The sequence below is a fragment of the Felis catus genome, chromosome B1 (assembly GCF_018350175.1).
Source record: "Felis catus isolate Fca126 chromosome B1, F.catus_Fca126_mat1.0, whole genome shotgun sequence".
Classification (NCBI taxonomy): domain Eukaryota; kingdom Metazoa; phylum Chordata; class Mammalia; order Carnivora; family Felidae; genus Felis; species Felis catus.
The window spans coordinates 71099761-71109188 of record NC_058371.1 but is presented as its reverse complement, the minus strand read 5'-3'; the positions used below and the strand labels follow the sequence as shown (position 1 = coordinate 71109188).

Below are 9428 nucleotides of genomic sequence, written 5' to 3'. Positions count from 1 at the left end.
GTATCAGCAATGAGGCTGTTTTGCTTTTCTTATCATTCATATGTGTTCACTGGAGTAGCACTTTTCACTTTATTCATGAACTTTTCCTTTGCATTCACAGCTTGGCTGTTTGGCACAAGAGGCCTAGCTTGTGACCCATCTTGGCTTTCAACATGCCTTCCTCACTAAGCTTAATCATTTCTAGATTTTGATTGAAAATGAAACATGTGTGACTCTTTCATCTGGATACTTAGTGGCCATTGTAGGCTTATTAATTGGACTAATTTTAATATTGTTGTGTCTCAGGGAATAAAGAGGATTGAGGAGAGGGCCAGAGATTGGAGAATAGCCAGTGAGTGGAGTAGTCAGAATACACACAGCATTTATTCATGAAGTTTGCTCTCTTATATGGGCATGGTTCACGGTGCCCTAAAACAGTTAACACTAGTAAGAGCAATGATCACGGATCACAGATTACAATAAAAATATAATAATAGTGAAAAGATTTGAAATACTGCAAGAATTACCAAAATGTGACACAAAACATGAGGTTAGCAAATGCATTGGAAAAAAAAGTACCAAAAAAAAAAAAAAAAGGAAAAAAGGTACCAACAGACTTGCTCAACAGAAGTTGCCACAATCTTTTAATTTGTAAAAAATCCAGTATGTGTGAAACACAACAAAGCAAAGTGCCATAAAATGAGATACACCTGTATAATCCAGTGCCGGGAATGAATGAAAGAAAATAACTAGCAACCAAAATAGAATATTAGTGTTTCATGTCACTTTGTCTTGTTTTTTTTGTTTGTTTGTTTTTTTGTTTTGTTTTTGGTTTTTTATTTTTTTTTCAGTTATACCTACATATAGCTTGTTACTTTAGGGGATTTCTTCTTCTCATTAATTTATTCATTCATTCAACAAATATTTGTTAAGCAAGTACTTTTGTCTCAGAACATCACTGGGTTTTAGTAATTCAAAGATAATTAAACAGTTTCTTTGCTCAATGAACCAATGTAAACCAACCTAAATTTACTAGTGGATCTAATAAAGCCTTGTATCCATGGCTGAATGCCCAATAATATTAACTATTCAATTAAAAAGCAAAGAAAATATTTCATAAGCCTCTAAGGTAATTTCAACTTTATAAATATTAACATGAAAGCTAATAATAGATTTAATTTCACAATTAAGAATTTATTTTTCTTATTTATTCCTTTGTGTGTATGTGTGTGTGTGTGTGCATGTACACACACACATGTGAGAAAAAGTTTTGACTACTCTCATTAAAGAAGTTCCTGAGTATGATAATGTTTTTATAAAATTTCCAGTAATCTACTTAAAGGAAAAATAAAATACTTTGCTACTTAACACAGCTAGAAAATAGAATATTCTGGTTGAGTAAATGTCCTTGAGAACTATGTGTAATATATTTTTAGAATTATACAAAAAAAATCTCAGAAATTGTGTCTTTCAACCTTCTATGTTTATTGATGCAATCAGAAACTACTCCAAGAATGTTTAACAAATTTGTCTGGCGTCCAATAGCAACATTGCTGAGAAAAGAAATTGTCCATTATCAGTTCATTGGCTTTAGTTAAAGCTGACAGCGTGAAATTACCCAAATGTTTTTGAAAATAGCATGAACTTTGGCAACAGGTACATGGGGCCAGTTTAGTCATTTACTAGCTGTGTAACCTCAAGCAAGTCACGCAAATATATATATTTTCACTTTCTACTTCCTCATTCTTGAAACGAGAGTGAAACTGTCTTAGGAGGTTATTGTCAGAATTGAGAAAAATACATATAAACACTTAGCACATGAAGCATGTACTTAACATTGCTTTTTAGGAGAGCATTTCTAAATTACTACTAGCATGCACTTACCTTCTCCTAAATAAACTACAAAGTGTAATAATATCATAATACCTGTATTGTAAGGTAGGAATTAGCTGATTAAATAAATATAAACATGAGCATGAGTTTCATTCTGCATGAATTCACCATGTTGCATAGGTCTTGTCATTTCGCCTCTCTGGCACAGAATTTCTGTCAATTCTGGAGATAAGGACAGATAATGCATAAGGTCTTTTCAAACTCTAACATGCTAATATTCCAACAATGTCATAATTTTATGACATGACACTGTGCTTTTCTAAGTTTCTTTTTGGAATTGAACTGTGTACCCCCAAAAGATATGTGAAAGTCTTAACCCTTAGTACATGTGAATGTGACCTTATTTGGACATAGGATCTTTGCAGATGTAATAAAATTAAGATGAGGCCATTGGGATGGGCCCTAATTCCATATGATTGGTGTCTTTATAAGAAGAGGGAAACACCATACATGGACAGAAACACACAGTGAAAGTGTAATGTGATGACAGAGGCAGAGATTGAAGTGATAAAGCTACAAGTCAAAGGAGGTCAAAGATCCATTGCCACCACCAGATGCTCAGAATAGGCAAGGAAGAATTGCACCGAGAGTCTCATAGAGATCATGGTCCTGCTGGCATCTTGATTTTGGATTTCTGGCCTCCAGAACTATGAGAGAATACATCTCTGTTGTTTAAGCCACTTAGTTTGTGGTACTTAGGGCAGCCTTAGGACACTAAGCAAGGGTCATGAAGCTGCAGGTACCCATCGGGTCCTTCCACTAATGGGTCCTAGTTCATTGATTTAAAGATGAAGGCACCTTACATAGTTTCCAAATATTTTGCAAACTACCTGGCATTACATATATATATCTCATTGTCACGGACACATTTTATGGTTTTCTCTGTATTGTTTCTAGAAGAAATTAAAATGATGTTTTTCAAACACACAAAAAATATTTAAAGATACGTTCCAGGATTCTTATTTGCAATTCATGTGGTGAGAAATTCCTAACATGCTTTTTTGAATCTTTTCAATAATATGTAAGAAATACATGTGACAGTATTTCCTTTTACTTACTGGTTAAGACATAAGTGATAGCCTAGGCACATCACTACCTTACTTTCAATATTTATTTGTAAAATCATTTGTAGATATAATTTTAAAAAAAATATTTGTTCTCTCTCAAGATAAGATTTTATTTCTGACATTCCAACAGACCTACTAAAAATGATAAATTCCCATTAGTTCTAAATGTTGCCAAATAAAACAAAAAATGTGGTAAATATTAAATTTTATTAGGCATTCTTCTTATAATAAAAGGTACATATTTTTCCAAAAGCAAACAAAATTATGATAGTTATTGTTTCACTTCTTACGCTTTCTTATTTATTTTTGCCTAGAAAAAATAATTTTACTTTTTTATAAAACTATCTGAAAAATTACCAGAGAACCCATTGTCATTATAACAGTCTTCCCCCCAAAATTGAGAAAGAACTTTATGGATATTATTATTTTCTTTCCTGCAGGCTTTTTTCTATCCCTAACAGTCAATCATAGACCTATCTCTAGCAATAGCTCCTAACATTTGAATTCATTTCAGTATTTTCATAGTATTTTTTTCATGATGGAGAGCCCAATCTAGTGGTCCAATTTAGTGGTTGGAGGAGATGAGTTGCTATCTGCTTCTGTCGTCAATTTGGTGGGAGTACATTTCTTTCCAAAGGTTTCTTATTCTGCAATGAAGTGGCATCAAAAGAGTCTTTCTCATGGAATGTCTCAGTCAGTGATGTCAATTATTCTCGATGGAAATGGAAGAAATGTGTAGTCATTTTTATGAGAAAAATATAGAAATAAATATGCATTTGGAAATATATTTGGAACTAGAAGCAAGTACCAACAGACATTGTTCCTGCACTAGGCACGCGCATCTACATCTACAAAATAGATAATATGGATCAGAATTTTTCCCAAGAAAGAAAGTTAAAATCATCAGTGGGACGGGATGGCAATGATTTAAACAACTGTAGTTTAATCTAAAACGTTAAGAAAAATCTTATCCTTGTATCCATTAAAACGAACAAACAAAAACACCTCCAACATGTAAAAATACTAACACATTCTTTTTAGCTCAGATGGACTGAGTTTATTTTTTTTTTAATTTTTTTTCAACGTTTATTTATTTTTGGGACAGAGAGAGACAGAGCATGAACGGGGGAGGGGCAGAGAGAGAGGGAGACACAGAATCGGAAACAGGCTCCAAGCTCCGAGCCATCAGCCCAGAGCCCGACGCGGGGCTCGAACTCACGGACCGCGAGATTGTGACCTGGCTGAAGTCGGACGCTTAACCGACTGCACCACCCAGGCGCCCCTATTTTTTAAAGCGCCTGTAGCAGGCAGATTTTAATCTGGAAACAATAGAAGCCTTTCTGACCACTTTAAACAGGACAAAGATTTTTTCAGAACACGGTAGGAAACTCCGGAATGTTAGGAAAGGATGCAGAGTTGGACTTAAGGTTTAGCTTTCAGGAGCAGCATCCAAACCATGCCAGGGACAGATCTGATGATGAGACTGACTCTGGTGCCACTGAATACTTCATGCTGAGATCTGGACTTCATTCCAACCATCAGGACCATTATCATTGCTAGACTTAGAAATCACCCTGGCACCCCTGGAATCTGCAAGATATGCAGCTCCCCATACCAACAAAAAAAGGAAGCACCATCAACGTTATTTTTCCTTCCATTGCTTATTCCAGAATCCAAATCTCATATAGACAAAATTGGTGGAGAACTGGAATGAGGTATGAAAAATCGGGTGTGCCTTTTATATTGAGGAAGCTTCATTCATAGAAAGTGTCAATTTTTTCAAATATAGAGAAGCTATTCAAAAAGATCACATACAGTCACAAATGCAATAATTATCAATGCATGATGGAATCTAAAAATTGGTAAATTTTAGAGTTTAAAAAAAATTAAAAAAATTTAGAGGTTTTTTTAGCCTGTCAACTCTCCAATGATTTATTCCTTTAACAGTTATTTCATTTTGTTCAATGATTTTGGGAAAGTTACTTAAACTCCCCTGAGCCTCAGTTACCTTACATGTAAAATAGGAAAAATGATATTTATAAGATGGCAGGTCAGCTGTGTGAATTAAATGATACAATATTTATAAAGTGCTTAGAACAATAATGGATTTGGTAAGCACTCAATAAATTCTATTTGCTATTATTATTAAATATCAGTCCTGGGTAAAAATATTCCTTTTACCAATTTCTTAACCTACAAATATCCATCCCTTGAGAATGTTTAATGCTATGCAGCTTGCATCCTTGTATATCAGCTTATTCCAAACTACAGAATTTATTTCTATTTACATTACACGTATTATTACACTCGTGTCATTACAATTTCCTGATTTGGGAGCCATAGGAATAAAATAAGCTCCATGAGAAAAATTACTTGTGTTAAATTCAACAGGTTTTCATAACAGCAAGCAGTATTAGAAAAGATGGCTGAATTTCCACACCTCCACGAAAATATTTCAACCCGTAATAATTCACCTATATTACTATAGTACTAAAAGTAGCCATTACCGTAGGTTATTAGCCACAAGTCTAATAACACTGAAGGCGTACCCTCAAGTAGAAGGGCCCTACATCTACACTGATATAATGTAATGTGGTTGTTAAGAGCATAGGCTCTGGATCCAGATCACCAGGATTTAAATCCTGGTTCTGCAGCTGACAAGCTGTGTGACTTTAGGAAGGTTATACAAGTTTTCTGGGTCATTTGCAAAATTGTTGAGTAATAGTACTTATCTCATGGTGATTTTGTGAGAAATGATCAGTATATAAAGTGATGTAACAAGGGCCGGCCCTGAGTTAGTACTGGATGATTGTAAACTATTATTAATATAACATACTAAGGTTTATTCCAAGGGCTGAGAATCCCAATATAAGAGTGAGATAATATCCCTGCCCCTCAGTTTTCTCATGGTGAAGGCTGGGAAAAAGACACATAAATTGGTCATTATAATGCATTTTAAGAAATATATTTGCATGGATTCAGAAAAGGGGCACCTAAACCAATGTGGGGACTAGGTAGAAATGAAGAGTTTAGAGATTTCTAGAGAGGACAAGAGAGCTAAGTAACAAATGATGAGCAAAGAGTATCTATGCTGATCCGAAGTAGAAATTAAACTGTCTGACACGAAATATAATAAGGAATAAGAGTAAGAGTCTTGAAAACAGTGATAATACGATGGTGATTACTTACCAAGTGCACCAAAATTTATCAAATTCAAGGGATAAAAGACAAAGCTGACCATGAACAACAGCTAAGCATGAAGGTGTTGTCTTTTAGGTCAAAGCACACGTTATTGTTCGTGGATTCTCTCCAGTTAGAGGTAAGTGCTATGGTAAGTGTGCTAAGTGCTAAGTGCTAAGACCTAATAAGTGTGCTCTTATAAATGTCCAAATTTCATTGCAAAGTGTGCTGCTTCCATTGTGGATGAAATTAAATGATTGATAGCATTACAATTATTAACTAGATTGTCATTTTCAGTTACTAGAATAAATAAAGACATGGAGAAAACAGACTATGAGAAAAAAGAGGGAACAGAATAAAGGCAGTGGCAAGAAGGGAGGGAAGAAAAGAAGGAAGGAGCTGTAGAGAAAAACCTTTTTGTGGTAACTGTCAAAAATTGATAGAAAGAGGGAAAAGAAGAAGGCTAGAGGGGAAAAGTAAGTAGATGACACAACATGTTTGGTGATTCACGATGACCAACCAAGTTGAGCCCTACTAGGGATATCAACCTTATAGCTGAAGGTATTAGTTAAGCACATAGAAACACATTTGAAAATCACCAATGTCTCAGAGGAGGGTGCAAGAAAGGTATTCCTTGCTGAGACAAGTAATTGATGGGCATTGTGCCTCTCCTTCCTTCAGACTTGCTGGACCACTGCGTTGCTGTGGCAGCTGGCAATGAAAAATGCAGAGACTGAGTCAGAAGGTAGATGAGGCTCAGTGATGTGGACTGAGACAATAGTCATGTGTATCCTGAACTGGACAAGGTCTCCTGTGCTCAAGCTTGTCTTCAAAGACAAACTCATGTTTGAACCAGATGATTTGTAAGAAAGCCATGCTTGTTGTTGGGTTTTCCTCCCCTAATGTTTCTAATATGCCCAGAGAACACTTACTCATTCTTCAGATTACTTTTAATCACTCCTAATCTATGTCACCCTTCCAGATAAGCCTGGGAAAAGATTCAAGGGGACATGGATATAAATAATGGAGTTTGAAGGAGAAAGAAGAATCAAATATGGCGTCCAGATGATCTGGGCTACTAGGTAAATCATTTGGCTGAGATAAGTCATAGACTACAAGTAGGGGGTGGGAAGAGGGAGAGGACACCTTAAGTTCTAGACATGCTGATTTCGAGATGCCTGACACATAGTGAATTTGGAATATTTGTAAGATATCCAAGTGGAAATATCAACAGCCAATTTTATTAAAGTGTGTCTGAAGGTGGAGAGGAGTCTAAATTTGAGATCTTGATATATCAGGCTATAAATTATGGGCAAAACAATAGGGTTTTTATACATATTGGATAATTATCACTTCACTAATATAATAAAGAACACTTCAAATCATTATAGACAATATTAGGCTCACTGATGAAATAATACTTACTGTCTTCCTATGAGAAGAAACATTACCACTATTTTCTATCATTGTTTAATAAACTGCAGTGATAATAGCTAACTTCAAATAAGGAGAGTAAAAATTAAAAAAAAATAATTTAGATTTATCATTATTTGCATTATCATTATTTTCAAGAATGAAGCCGAATTTTATAAGAAATACAACCAATTTAAAAACATTGCCATAGTCTGTTTGGTTTGCCATAACAAAATAAAACATAGACTGGGTGGCTCAAACAATAGAAATTTATTTTCTCATAATTCTGGAGGATAGAGATCCAAGAGCAAAGTTCCAGCTGAATCCGTTTCTGGTAAGAACTCTCTTCCCGGCTTCTAGATGGTTCACCTACTATTTCTTCATATGGTCTTTCCATGTCTCATCTATGCAAAGAGAGAGAAAAAGAACAGAGAGAATACTTCCTCTTCTTATAAGCATACCAATTCTATTAGATTAGGGTCCCACATTTCTGACCTCATTTAACCTCAATTTTCTTCTTAAAGGTCCTATATCCAAATATCATCACATTGGGGGTTGAAGATTCAACATGTGAATTTCAGGGGAAAAAGATTCAGCATGTAACAAACACTCTCTTGAAGTTTATTGTAGAATATAAAATGAGACATGAATAATTAAAATCACATATCTTGTTCCTGAAGATAAATTGATTTTTCAAATGCATCAATTCTCCTCAAACCAAGGTATACATACAACTCCAATCAAAAGTCCAACTAAATATTATTTTACAGCATATCTTTTTCTTTGTTAGCTGAGATTTTTGGTGAGACTGAAAACAAAAGGAAAACAAAATTGATCAATCATTTTCAAGAGAGAGGGAGAGAGAGAATCCCAAGCAGTCTCCATGCTGTCAGTGCAGAGCTCCACTCAGGGCTCAATCTAACAAACCATGAGATCATGACCTGAGCAGAAATCAAGAATGGGTCATTTAACCAACTGAGCCACTGAAGTGCCCCAACATAATAATCCTTTTTTTATGGTGAAAAAAATTATATTTAGATTTAGCCAGCGGGACTCAGTTTAGATGATCCCAATTTTATTGGCAACATCTAAAGCATCATAGTCAGGAACCAGTTGAACACACGCCTTCTTTTCTCCATCAGGCCTCCTCAGAGTGTTGACCTTGGCCACATCAATGTCATAGAGCTTCTTCACAATCTGTTTAATTTGGCACCTGTTGGCCTTGACAACCATAATAAACACGAGTGTGTTGTCTTCTCTTTTCTTCATGGCTGACTCAGTAGTTGGGGGAGCATGTGACTCTTGATCTCAGGGTTGTGAGTTCAACCCCCATGGAGGGTGTAGAGATTACTTAGAGAAATAAAAACTTAAAAAAGAAAATAACAGAAAGCCTTTTACATGTAGAATTATTTGACAAGATCTCGTGGTGAAATAAACAACTTTCTGAAACACCTTTTACCATACTGTTGTGTAAGGAGATAAGGACTATATAAGGGGAGTTCAGTGGATTAAAGTAATAATAGTGCCATTTTTAAGGCACTTTCTCCAACACTCTGAGATACCTACCATGAAAATAATAAACCTTACTGATATTTCATGTGCAGATTGCCTCTGGCGTCCTCAGTAAATCTTCCTATCAGATAGGTGGGAATCACACAGCAAAACAAGATTTTCTAAAGAAAACAAGGCAGAACACACAAAAATGTAAAAAACAAACAAACAAAAAAGTACCAAAAGCATCCTCATATCCTTATATCAATTTGAAGAAGTAAGCTTGCATTGTTCTATTCCAAACACATGCAAATCAAATGATGATGTAGCTCATATACTCAAGGTCATGAAGCTAATAAATAGTAGACTCAGGACTCAAAGCCATGGTCTTACACTAGTCTAAGG

At 35.2% G+C, this 9428-nt stretch overlaps 1 long non-coding RNA gene across 1 annotated transcript; it reads right to left on the bottom strand.

Moving 5' to 3' along the window:
• Positions 1 to 7784: 7784 nt before the first annotated feature.
• Positions 7785 to 9206, bottom strand: LOC123385216. The gene is made up of 2 exons (XR_006597413.1): positions 9099 to 9206; positions 7785 to 7936 (listed from the first exon to the last, which is right to left on the bottom strand). It is a non-coding gene; the product is annotated as an uncharacterized LOC123385216 (long non-coding RNA).
• Positions 9207 to 9428: the final 222 nt, after the last annotated feature.